A 13601-nucleotide genomic window follows, 5' to 3' on the forward strand; every position below is an offset into this window, starting at 1 on the left:
TTAAAGAATTTTGAGTACTAAGCAAGCACTGTATAACCGAGCTACATCCCCAGTCCAAAAATTTATTATTAAGACCTTCATCATATCTTGAGATAACTGGACTATGAAAGTTTCATGATTTGCTTATTTTCCTTTTCTAACAAAACTGGATGTGAAAATCGGTGATGAAAACTTCTAAAAACTCCTGTGTTATAAAGAAATTATTTTGTTTTAGTGTCCAAGAAGCTACTGTAGACTAATTCACTAATACTTGGTTCCGTGTTTAAAAGTTAGTTTAAAACAGGTTTAAAACTGGATAGTTTGAATAATTTCAAGAAAGTCTGAGACTTAGAGGCTATATTGAGTTTTTTGTTACTTGGCCCTAGGTTCATTACCACAAGTGAATAGCAGCATGGTAAGAGCATGCAAAAGGTAGTTAGAAATGTGACCTCCTGATTGGTTGATTTCCATTTGAAAAGTACACTCCTAGGCCAGTTATTTTCTATCTCTAAATATTGGGCTATTATTTGCGAGGGGCGATGATTCTAGGCTTAGCAAAGCATCAGAATGTAAAAGCATCAGAACATAGGAAATTAGAAGAACTAATATGTTCACTAAAGGTATAGAACAACGACTAAGAATAAGACTAAGCCTGGTACTATTATAAGAAAAAAAAAAGCTAGAGCAATTTATCTTGATCTCTAGAAAATTCTTCGATAAAATATTTGCCCCAGTCTCTTGCTCACTTTTCTCTCTGGTTGTCTTTATGCTTTTAATATTCTAAACTTTATATATCTTGGTTATCAGGTATTTGTTTTTGCTGTTTCCACTTGTTCGCAGTAACTTTTCCGATTTTTTGGATTCTATTTCACTATTTTTATTACTATTTGATGCCTTTTTTAAAAAAAATAACATGAAATCTACCCTCTTAAATTTTTTTAACATAATAGTTATATGTACATCATTAAACAGTAAATCTCTAGAACTTTTTCATCTTCACTTTTATCATCCTTTATAGCTACTGAAATTATATCTTCTGAACAGCAACTCTATTTTCGGCAACCCCAATTCAGGCAGCCACCATTCTGCTTTCTACTACTATGAGATTGACTACTTACATATGGTACGTAAGTGAAATAATGCTGTATTCATCTTTCAGTATCTGGCTTATATTATGTAGCCTGGTATTCTCTAGTTTCATCTATGGTGTTGCATGATATGGTTTCATCATTTTTAAGACTGATAATATTCTATTGTACATGTACACCACATTTTATTCATCCATTCATCTGATGATGCCAATTTGTTCACTTTCTTGCCAACATAAATTACTTTTAAGATGTTTTTTGAAAATGGCCATCCTGATAAGGTGTGCGGTGATCTCTGAGCTTCTGAATTCCATTTCCTGGATAATTACTGATGCTACGCTTATTTTCATAGAATTATTGACCATTTCAATGCCTTCTTTAGAGAAATGTAAACTCAAGTCCCTTGCCCATTTTTTAATCAGGTTACTTGGTGTTTTGATATTGAGTTGTATGAATTCCTTATATATTTTGTATGTTAACTTCTTATCAGATGCATGTTTTCCATATATTTCCTTCTATTCTATAGGTTGCCTTTTCACTGGGATTGTTTCTTTTGCTAGATGGATACATTTTAGTTTGAAAACAGTCATACTTGTTCACTTTTGCTTTTTTGGTGTTTTTTGGGGGGTGGGGAGGTTGGCCTGTATATTGGGAGTTATATCCAAGAAATCTTTGCCAAGAACAATGTTACAAAGCCTTTTCTCTGTTTCTGAGTTTTAGTTTTTCATCTTACATTTAACATAGGTTAAGCTGTTAAGCTATTTTGATTTGATTTCTGTTTATAATGCTCCAATTTCCTTCTTTTGCATGTGAATATTGAATTTTCTCTTGTTGTTTTCCTGTTGTTTATTCCCATATTTCATCTCCCTATTCTTCATATCAAACTTTTGAAGGACCATTACTTTTTCTTCACCAACATATTTCTGCCTGGAAATAACTGCATTTAGATATTGTGCATACAATTATGATATTCATATTTTATTTTGGGAAAAATATTTCAGAAACTAATTCCTGTTAACTAAAAAAGTATTTCAAGTCAAAAGTTATCAATGAAGCACAGATTATAAGTCCTGTACAAGACTAGGTGCTGGAGGTAAGTATACAGATAACTTTTGTAAATGGAAAAAAATACCATAATAATTCTGCCAACATCCATCTTTTTGAAAAGTACATAAAATCTCTTTTAACATTTAAGAACTTCTCATCCCTTTTCTGCTGGAATTTATTTCATCTCAGTTCCCACATAAGCTTATACCAATGTAATACATTTTAGTATTTAAAAATACTTTGATCACCCTATCACATTTCCCTACCAAAAAAGGCCAATTTTCAAATTTCCAAGAACAGGTTCTAAAAATTCTCTTTAGTATTGTCATTCGATTACTGAACACTACAGATCAAACAGCAAACATATCACAAATTATAATCTTTATAAATATCAAAAGTAAACTTTTACTATAAATACATGTCATAGCAAACTAGATTATGAACCCTCTGCCCCTCATCCCCTCCATTAAGTCACATACCCCAAAGTGAATATTACATTTTACTAGAAAGACACATGGTTCAGGCTAATCCATTTTATATTATTCCATTTCAAATATTTAGGAGTGTAAAGGTTTCTGGTTATAGCATTTGTCATTTTTTAAACTCCTATATTATATAGCCAAAATCACATTGGGGTGTGCCATTAAAAATTAGTTTTAATAATAAGCTGATAGCTCAATTTGGTCCCTCTCACATATTTCTGAAAGAAACTAGTTTTGCAAAGGAATCAACTACCCAGTCATTAAGACTTATTCCCTTTGGCTGGCAGCAGCAGAACCAAAGGCAGCAGCAATCGTGATAGCCATTCAGGCAGCATTTTCCAGTAAATGGTTGGAGTTGGAGAATATCATACTAAGTGATAAGCCAATCCCACAAAATCAAAGGCCAAATGTTTTCTCTAATATGCAGGTGCTAATTCACAATAAAATGGGGGGTGGGGAGGGAGACTAGGGAATAATAGAATTACCTTAGATTAGGTAGAGGGAAGTGATGGGGGGGTATGGCTTTAGGAAAGATACTAGAATGAAACAGACCTTATAACTGTATGTAAAAATGTGACTACCTAACCAATATGATTCTGTAACATGTACACTCAGAAAAATGAGAAATTATAGCCCATCTATGGACACCAAAGTGCACAAAAGCATTATATAGTCATGTATAACAATTAAAACAAATAAAAAATGTTACAAAGTTATTCCCTCTCTATACAACAATATCAAGATTTAGATCAGATGAAAGGCATTGCTTTATTGGTATAATGAGAGGAAGCAGAAAGGTGTCTAGCACACTCTGGGGCAGATGAATCTCAGAGACAAAAAAAATGGAAGTTAACAACTTAGAATCAATGCTGTTAAACCCTCCCCCATTAATCTCCTGGAAAGCCTTCGTGTATGCTAAGGTTACATGAAGGTTAAGGGTAAGATATGTGTGTTGCCCAATTTGAAGGTTGCTGCTTTAAGATACACACTCATTTGTAATAAACACAATATGACAGTAACTTTAAGTTTACAACCTTTTCTTTCTCTCTCCCTCTCTTTATGTACATGTAACCACACACACCGTGTGATGGGGTGGGCCGGGGGAGCTGGAAGGAAAGACAGAAGATACCAAGTATGCCCAGACACCACATTTTTCATTTTTGGTAGTATTCTTTAATATTCTCTTTACCTTGGCCACTAAAATTCTACCTTAACCTGAATAAATGACATATGGGGAAGAAAGAAGAATGCTTTTAAAATAACATCAATAAAATTATGTTGAAGCTGGTATTAATATGAAGATAGACACTGCTATCACAAGTTAGCAGTTCTGATATTTAAATCTGTTCCACCGACATTGAAGAACCATATCTACCATAGAGCATAGTACTCAGAAAAATAATGACCCCCAGAGTGGTATAATTTTAATTGAATTGAATTAATATGCAATTTAAACCACTAGCAGAAATTCACTTTAGATTTTTTTCCTCAAAAATGGAATTCTTACTGTTTCCTATTACAGTATTCTTCATAGCTTACAGACACAACTTTCATAATTTTTTAAAAAAAGCTTTTTATATTATTTTTACATATTGCCCAATTAACAATAAAATCTGAAGTAACTCTAAAAAATTATTACATTGCCTAAAAATAAGAAAAGCAGGCTGAGCCATAGTCAGAAATTGTGACAGGGCCCATATTCTTTATTGATATTACTGTGAAATCCAAACCTACTCCAGTGAAAAAAGGTACCAAGATAGTCAATATCATATTCCGAACATCTGAACTTTGGTGAGGAGTTGGGGGAAGGTGGGAAAAGGTAGAAGAGGCGACCTTCTACAACAAATATATTTTTTAAAGCAATCAATTGTTTTGAAATGTTTAGATTACACTTGTATCTAGAGGAAATGTAATGATGATATAAAATACAAAAAAACTGTCCAAATCTAGTCAGAGAGAGAATTTGTTGGAGGATGCAGTTAACAACTCCCTCTTGGGAAAAAATGAGCATTCCTTAGCAACAATGCCTAAGCAATTTCAAAAAAAAAAAAAAATCAATGGAATTAAGCCTTAGGAAAACCAGCCACTCACCTAACCAGTTGGCTATCAGTTAAGAAACTACTGACATGCAAATTCTTTTCTATCTGGTATCTAATTTAACAATGATGATTTAACCACTCTGTTTTCCTATGAAATGCTCCTATGAAAACTATCTTTTAATCAACTTATTGGAGGATTTTTTTTCTTTGCAGTAAGATTGTAATACAAATACATGATTATAAGCGAACTGTGAGACAAGTTTTTTCTAATGATTTATTTTATTCACCAAAGTTAATTAAAGCAGAAGATTAGGAGTTAGGGGAAGGTGACCATTTCTGGCTAAATGCAATAAAGATTTGGATTATATTTTGTCATAACCTAGCAGCAGCACAATGCCCTCACAGGAAAAACTAACAAGTTTTAACTTGACAAATAGTAAACACAAACATGCACTGCAATCATGAAAATAATTTTGTTAACAAAGTCCAGCTTTTAAATAGTTACATTCAGGAGGTGTATATTTAAAAAAAAAAATAGACCCTCTCACCAGAATTTAAAATATTGAGCTGTGTCACTTCTCTTTACTTACCGTGAGAGGGGGGAAAAAAATAATTTCCTTGCTTTTTCAACAACTAATTTTTCTAAATCATGTTTAAAAATAGAAAACATTTCTACATCTTCAAATTAAAAGTTAGATTATCGCTTTATTTGATGACTTCGGGTGTCTCAACTGCTTTTGTTAACATTTATCAAAACTCTACTGGCCAAAACAAAGTGTTTGATGGTTTGCTTTTTAGTTAAAAAAAAAAAAAATCAGAAAGTGCATCACAGAAACAATCAAAATACGCCGAGGACAGATTCTTGCTTAAAAACACTGCTCTCTTCCACCTTCCATTCCAAGATACTGAGGCGAATGGATCTCCTTCCACATTACATTAATATAAATTCTAAAATATTTTCTCGACTACCATGTAACAAAGTTGTGGCCTTTATTGGCAACAGCTGTGACTTTTCAATTTAAATTTTAAGACACGCTTAACAACTATGAAAACGTATCTTCAAATAAATTCTCTCGTATTGAACCCATTCTCTTGAGCTTACAGTTGGGCTAATTTATTACGTGATGCAGAAAGACCTTCTACCACAACAGTGACGACAGATGAGAGACTCCAGTTGACAAAACTCTACTTGAGAGGGTGGCCAGGGGCGTCTGTAATACTAATTGGCGGTTACCGAGGATAAATTTCCTATAATTACTGCTCATTCGTTTGCCTGCTTAGCCTGAAATGATCTAGAGCTTCGGGGGTTCGTTATGAGAACCCCATAGACTGTGACACCTCAGCTCAAGACTGTCTTCTCGGCTGAAAGAACCCAGGGCGCTGACAGTTCTAGGGGAGCGGCCGAGATCATGGCGCTGTCTATCCCACCTGCTGAGCAGTGTGCTGGAACCCGAGTTCTTTAGTGAATAACTGTGCGACCCTGAGGTATTCGCCCACTAAGTGCTTCCAACGATGGCCGGAGAGTCCGTAACGCGCCCAGAAAACAGGCCGCGGGGATTAAAACGGCGCCCTTCCAGATAACCCAGCGAGCGTCCCGGTCCCGGCCACACAGCGGCGACAGCGACAACCCCTAAGGCGTTATTAGGCTGAGCCGACTCGCACCCCACGCTGGGATACCGGGTGGACGCGAAGAAAAAAAGACGCGCTAGAGGGCGCCCCCGAAGACGGCTTTCGGCCCAACCGCCGAGGCGGCGAGCAACGCTCTTACCCAGTTCCACTCCGCCTCCTCGCGTCGCCCCGGCCCAGCCGTGTCCCGTCGCGGAGGCTCACGGGACACGTAGTACGCTGCGCTCCCCGGCCCCTCCTCCAGCCGGGCTCAGCGAACACCCTCCCAGCTCCCGCGGGTCTGACTTCCGGTTTCCTTGCGCGGCCCTAACGTGGAGCCCCGGTAAGGCGACAGCCGCTTTTCCGGCTCTGAGGCGCTCTTCCACCTTTTCAACCCGCCCTCGACAAGGCTTGCCCCTGCGGCGCGTGACGCGGCTACTAGCGCGCGCAAGTCCCGACGACGCCAGCCGGCGCCGACGGGCCTGGGTCGCGCGCGCGCGCGCGCGCGTTGCTGGGTAACGGGCCTGCTCCAGTGGCCGCCGGGCCCCTCCTGCCTCGGCTCGCCCCTCCTTCCAGAACCCCCAGGGCTCCTGCCCAAGGGCAGGGCTGCGTCGCGAGCTCCGCTGAGGCAGAAGAAATGGGAATCCCTTTGCGGCGCACCTGGAGCCGCCACCTTCTCTGGGGAAGCAGCGGTGTCTTCGAGGAAACCGGAAGCCCTTGGTGACCCCTGGCGACCCGGGTTGTTTTCAGGCGGTTTCCATACACTGGGGAATCGAAACTCGGCGGCCCCAGGGGCGCCCCCACGTAGCCAGGGTTCAGGGTGAGTGAATCGTTTGGGCTGGGCGGGAGCTAGCGTGCCGGCAGTGCTGGGACCAACCTCCGTGCTGTAGTGGGTCTAAGCCACACGTCATTTTTCCCTCACCCTCTCCCACGCCCCCTCCCTTGGGGAGCTGCCCACCCCAGGCTTCCCTGGCCCGAGACATCCCCGCGCCTTAGCTGTCCCAGGCCCCTTCTTGTCCTTCACTTTACTTTTCACCTATTGCTCATTTGCTTCTATGTTCTGATTGACTGGGGCTTTTTCCAGTTTTATTTCATTCACTGAGATGGCATTTATATCGGAAAGGAAAGAGGGACGTGTAACTAGGGCGGTACTACCTGGGCGTCCGAGCAGTAAACATCTGCCCTCTGCACCTTGTCGAGGGCTGGCAAGCTGTAGGTATTCGCCATTTCTTCGGTATCTAACCTGTCGATTCCAGTAACGTTTTGGATTATTTCGGTTGCAAGGTAGGCTAACACCCAATCTCCCACACACAAGGAGCTCGAATAATTGAAAGTGAAATAAAATAACCACGAAAATTGTAATACAGGTAGATCAAAACAAATGGCCTCCTCCGACGTATTGGAAATACTGTAAGGTGATTGAAGACACTGATGTATCAGGGTTGAAATTGACCTTGCTTCTTAAACATAGAAGACACTTTCTTTTTTATTATTAGAATTTTAAAATGGATTGAACCATATCTTAGGGCATAACTTAAATTCCACTTCTTTTTAAACGCTCTAATTTGCCCAGTCTGATAATCAATATTTTTTTTTCTGTAAATTGGAAGTGGTAGATTATTCACAGGATGATTATGAAATTTTAATGCATTATTGTTTGTAAATGTAAATTTTATGCCGATATAAAATTTTAATATTAAAGAGACAATGTAATGTAATGGAAAATGGTAGTGGATTAGATTGGAACTCCAGAATCTAAGCACTGAATTTTCCATTGATTCATTTGACACTTGGAAAGAGGTCTTTCTTCTCCTTTTCCCTATCTTTAAAATGAGGGTAATGCTTACTTTCTAGGACAACAAAACATAGTTTATAAGAGTTATGTTGGTCTTGGAGTCAGCTATCCCTCTTCATGTCTCATTTACTCCTTCTGTGAAATGGGGATATTATAGCCAACCTCAGAGGTTTTATGTAAGTTTGATGAATTCTTATGAAGAATAAATGAGATAGTTGCCCTAAAAGGTGAAGCATACTACTTGGTGTACCATAACTATCTGATTAATATTAGTTAACCAGCGCACACCTGTAATCCCTGCGGCTCAGAGGCTGAGACAGGAGAATCTGCGGGTTTAGAGCAAGCCTCACCAATTTAGCACCATCCTGAGCAATTCTGCAAGACCCTGTCTCTAAAGAAAATTTAATAAGTATATAATAATTTTTTATTTAATACTTCCTGTTCTTCTAGGTGCCCATTGTTCTATTAAATTGTTCATGTTTTTCCCCCTTTAAAAAAAGAAAAAATATAAAAAAGGGCTGGGGATGTTGCTCAGTGGTTAAGCCCCTCTGGGTTCAATCCCCTGTACAAAACAAACAAACAAACAAACAAACAAAAAGTTAACAACACAGAACATTATTATAATTATTAAGTAAAGTAATGTGATACCTTTTTTATAATCCATGACGTAGTGGAATCAATGCAACTGTTTTATGGCGCTAATATTCTTATCATTGTTAGGAAATATTTATTAGTAACACCAGTGTCATTTATTAATGCATTATAAATTACTTAAAGGAATGAAAAGAAGTAGACTGCTGTTTACATTTTGCTATCCCTGAAACAGTCTTAGGATTCCCTGGCCACACAAACTAAATTTCTGAATTAAGGCAGTTAGTGAGTCAGTGAGGACCATAAAAATGAAACTGGAGTTTTCATATTGTGTATTTGATGCTGATTTTATTTTTTAGGGCACTTATTGAATAGTAGATTAAATTTGATTACTAAGGTACCTAGATTAAGAGATCAGATCGTATCTTGAAAAAAGGCACTTTATAATCCCTTTTTTATAAACTGGGAATCCCTGCCCCTAATTGTTTCATTACTATGGACAAAGAGCAGTAAGTGTTGGTCTCTCTGCCTCCTTAAAACTTAATCCTTGTGCCATAGTATCTTAACTAATTGTATGAAATGGGCTCAAGAATATCCTAACATCTCAAGAGATAGAAAGGTGATGGAAATTCTAAACAAGATTCACTACAGGGAACAATACGGAATAGAGGAAAAAGCCTACTGTGTAATTTTGATTCAAACCCCAGTTACTTATTGCTGATGTGATTATGGGCACATTTACCTCACATCTGAGCCTCAGTTTCCTCACTGAGATAATAATACCTTTCTGACCAAGTTTAGTGTACACTTGAGGTAATGTGTATATTTGACCTGTTACTCAGTTTCTGGTACAAATGTGAAATTTCTTCTATCTGTTCAGGTTGCTATTCTGTATTTGGATTAAAATTTTGCCTTCATAGTTTAGTAAAGTCACATCTTAGTGAGATAGTCCAACTGTCATTTATAGATGGGAAAATTTAGATCCAGAGAGGTAAAGTGAACTAATCTATAGTCCAGGTGGCAGATCTTAGAATAGAACCTGGCTTTCTGAGTCCTAGATCACTGTTCTTTCTACCAGAGTTCTGATTTATCCAGAATCTTATTAAGAAAATCAGAATTAATTTTTTGTTCTATTCAGAATGTTGCATCAAGGGCATAAATTTAGGAGACAGTTTATGTGAATTCACATCCCAGCTTTGCCACTGATCTGTTGAGTAACTACAGATAAAACTTTATATAAATAGGATAATAGTACCTACCTAAGAAGTAGGAAAATGCATATAAAAGCATTAGTACTTGACATATAGCAAGTGATCAGTAAAATAGTAAACATAACAATATTGAAAAATGGCAGGATAATCTTATTTATTGTCAGAAAAAAGACCAGTGTAGTGTCAGAAGATATTTCAATGTTTTGTAGTCTACCAAACCCCAGTATATGTAATTTGAAGAAGAGAGACTCCTCTCTGTGTCAATTATAGTGAACACTGAAATTGAACATCTTTTAAAAAATACTAATTAATAATGTTTGATCCTTTTCCCCAGGTGTCTTTCCATTAGCCTCAGATAGTATCCTTTTCTGCCCACCTTATCTGATAAATAGCGCCCTCTTTTCTCCATTATCATTCCTGAAATTTTATTGTTCTCATCAATAAATGTCATCTTTCACCTCAATCCTTAAATCTTCATGAAAGATTTAGGTGGTGTTTACCAGTTGGTACCATAGATCTACCCTTGCCTACAGATGTTCAAGAATAATAGTTATAATTGGAATTCTATGAATCATATAGTGATTTGTTAACTCTTACTGAATCTAGATGAGTAGTTTTTACATTAATATGGAACTTAAAATTGCCTGGGGTGCTTATTGAAGTGCAGTTTGATATTTCTACTCATATATTCTAATTTACATAGATCTTTGTTGGAGCCAAGTAATCAATATTGTTGCACAGAACTCCAAGTAATTCTAAGGCAGTGGTCCCTTCCATACCTCACTTTCTCTAATCCTTCCCTACGTCATGTCCAGCTTCTTGGAATGTCCTTGAAAAAGCCAAATTTCTTTGCGGGATGTCTCTGGAATAATTTATTATTGATTTTCATGATTGAGAGAAATCTACTTGTACTGGGGCAATGTTTTGACATTTGTTAAGTTTTAAAAGTTAATTTACTAATTCCTGATGGACTACTGAAAATATTGTCTTTTTTGATAGTGTGTTCTCGCTCTTTTTGGTGGGAGGACAGGGATGGTGCTGGCTGTCTAAACACTGGGCATTCTACCCCTAGCCCAGTAATTCTAATTTTTCACTGGCAATATTCTACTCCTGGCATTTATTTTTAAAATATGAGTAATTGAAACAAACATTTGCTATTTTAAGAAAACTTGATTTAGGTAAATTTTTCAAAATGTTAAAGCTAACTTGATCTATTTAAGTGTAGTGATAAGAAATTAGGTTTTTACCACTTATCCAAAAAGTCAAATTTATGGGCCTGCTTATTTGTATATCTATTAAGAAACATTGTAACACAGCAAAAATATATAAAACTGAGCCTTTGCATTGAGGCAGACTACTGTGGTTCCCTCTGTAGAAATAAGGTTAAGGAAGGATAAAGGAGGCTTGTATAAATAATAAAACTGAAGGCTACAAATATTCTACTTTTACTTTGCCCTCAGATTTCTTTTCATTGTAATAATAAATATAATGGGATATTTGCTTCATATTAATTGGTTTCTTTTTAAGATCTTATTTTCCTGGACACTATGGCTTTTAATCTCCAGAGGTCCAGTTTGTTCAGAATAATAGAGTATATATTTACATTCTGATGCATGCCAAAGGCCAATGTCTCGGCTTGGCACCAGAATCACGAGGCACTCACAGCTTTGTAGGTTCAAACAGCAATTCTTTATTCCAGCTCTCACACCACCTCCACACAGGTCCAGGGGCAAACGCGTTCTCCTGTCTCCCGCCCAATTCACCTACTCCACGAGGCTCTCTCCAAATCCCATTTTAATCTCACGAGAACTCAATGGGAACAAGCAGCAGGAACACCCTAATCCCGGCAATAATCTTCAACCGCCAACTTCCCTAAAACCCATTATCTTAAACTGGCAACGCCTTAAACTCAAGGAGCCGGTTACTTCCTCAAACCTGATCAGCTCTAAACCCGGATCCGCCTTGGTCCTTGAGCAAGGTCACCTTATTAAAGCATGCATGCAATGTTCCATCAAATGTCCTCTAAGCAGCATGGGGTACGCTTGGCAAGGAAATTTCAATGCGTCATTCCTACTTGGTAATGGCCCTCAGCATCTCCCCCCTTCTGATTAATTAAACAACAAGCAATGCGGCTTAGGACCGTGCCTGGTAGGTTGTCCAATTCAACATATGGTTCTTACCCGTCATCGGATGAACTGACCTCTAGGCGTCAGTCCCCTGTCTTAGGTTGAATCCACTGCAATCAGATCAACCCGTCGCTGACTACCGGTCCAGCATTCAGCCATGCTTGTGGATAGGCCTAAGCACCAGTGGGGGGGTGAGGTACTTGCCTCACCTCTGTTGGCCCCCAAATTTAACCTTGGTGCCAGTGGGGGGGTGAGGTTCTTGCCTCACCTCTGTTGGCCCCCAAATTTTAGACCATCACTAGTAGAAGGGAGGAAGATACAGAAATGCCACGACACCAAGCCAATTGATGGCTCTTTTGGAAAAATTGCATCACTGGTGACACCATCAGCAAAGATGTCAGCATTACCACAATTAACATGGGGTGCGCTGGCAAGGAAATTGCATCACTGGTGACACCATCAGCAAAAATATGCCAGCAGTACCACAATTCGCTGCACCAGACGATAGTTCACAATGCATGCAACTGATATATAGTCCAGGCAAGTTCTGCAGGCGGTTCAAATCGGAGGAGTCTATCAATATGTCCATTTCCTCCCAAAGTAAATCAAGTCCTTGATTGAGCATTACTTGTTGAGTTATATTCATTGATGCATCAGTTTATACAGTTTACTGTGGTAGCTATCATAGAAGCTGTAGTTTGGTTTTCTTTGTCTTCACCGGCACTGGGATGGAGATGGGAATTCTGGCAATGATGTTAAAGAGACATTATCCTGAACAGAATTATTAAATATGATGAAAAGGAAAAGTGAAAGTAAACAAACAGATCTGTTAATCACCTTTAAAAACAAGAGTAAGCAAACAGATCTGTTAATCACCTTTGAAAGCAATCATTAACAGCTGTTTACCTAATTTAAATTAAACCACTTAAATCACGTGAATAAAAAAAAATTCGGATCCATTTTTTCATGAGCGCTCCTCATATAAAAATATGGACATACACACATACTGACATGCAACACAAAACAGGGCACACATAACATACAACATATAAGACAATAATAACGGCCTTGTAGCTTTACCTAGGTAAAATCTCCATTGCAATGTTTAAAAACTCCACAGTCAAAAAATAAAAAACAGTCAAAAAACAAAACTGATCAGAAAAACATTAACCTAGGTTTGTATGAGCTCAAAAAATAAAATAGAACTACGATGTGGGAAAAATGCAATAATAAAATAGATATTGAAAAAAAAGGCACCGTGGTTAATCACTGTCGCAGATGTAAGAATAGCTAAGCTGGAGCTCTGGATTTCAGCTGTTATGGATTTCAGTCAAATCATCTTCTTTTTCTGTAGAAATTGTTTTGGTTAACCTCTCTGGAATCCAAATTGGCTGCTGTTCTCCCTGTGGGAACACACAAACGGAACCCCGACTCCAGACAATAACTGGGTCGGGACCTTTCCATTGTCCTGTTAGAATATCTTTCCAAAGTACCTTAGGCTTATGTACATTTTTCGGATACATATGTCTTTCTGCAGCACTAAGTCCTGATGAATCCAAATTTAGAAAGTTTAGAGTAAAAAGGGTTATTTTAAGTTTATCTTTGGGGGATATATACCCCTTTCCAATTCCCTCTTTT

The 13601-nt window shown here is 38.0% G+C and overlaps 2 protein-coding genes across 8 annotated transcripts in view; one reads left to right on the forward strand and one right to left on the reverse strand.

Annotated features, from left to right (window-relative positions):
• The window catches only part of Zcwpw2 (zinc finger CW-type and PWWP domain containing 2), a 130984-nt gene extending 124441 nt beyond the window's left edge, over positions 1–6543 (reverse strand). For all 5 annotated transcript variants that reach the window (XM_078038255.1, XM_040289893.2, XM_040289894.2 and 2 more), the window contains exon 1: positions 6404–6543. The gene's annotated coding sequence lies outside the window, so the exon portion shown is untranslated. The remainder of the gene's footprint in view (positions 1–6403) is intronic.
• Azi2 (5-azacytidine induced 2) overlaps positions 6457–13601 on the forward strand; it is a 33818-nt gene continuing 26673 nt past the window's right edge. Inside the window, exon 1 of one of the 3 annotated variants that reach the window (XM_013361769.4) lies at positions 6457–6583. The gene's annotated coding sequence lies outside the window, so the exon portion shown is untranslated. Of the gene's footprint in view, positions 6584–6745; positions 7061–13601 lie in introns of those variants that run through there. The other 2 variants (XM_021731770.3, XM_005317300.5) reach the window with 2 other exon arrangements.

This window comes from Ictidomys tridecemlineatus, chromosome 2 (assembly GCF_052094955.1).
Source record: "Ictidomys tridecemlineatus isolate mIctTri1 chromosome 2, mIctTri1.hap1, whole genome shotgun sequence".
Lineage (NCBI taxonomy): Eukaryota > Metazoa > Chordata > Mammalia > Rodentia > Sciuridae > Ictidomys > Ictidomys tridecemlineatus.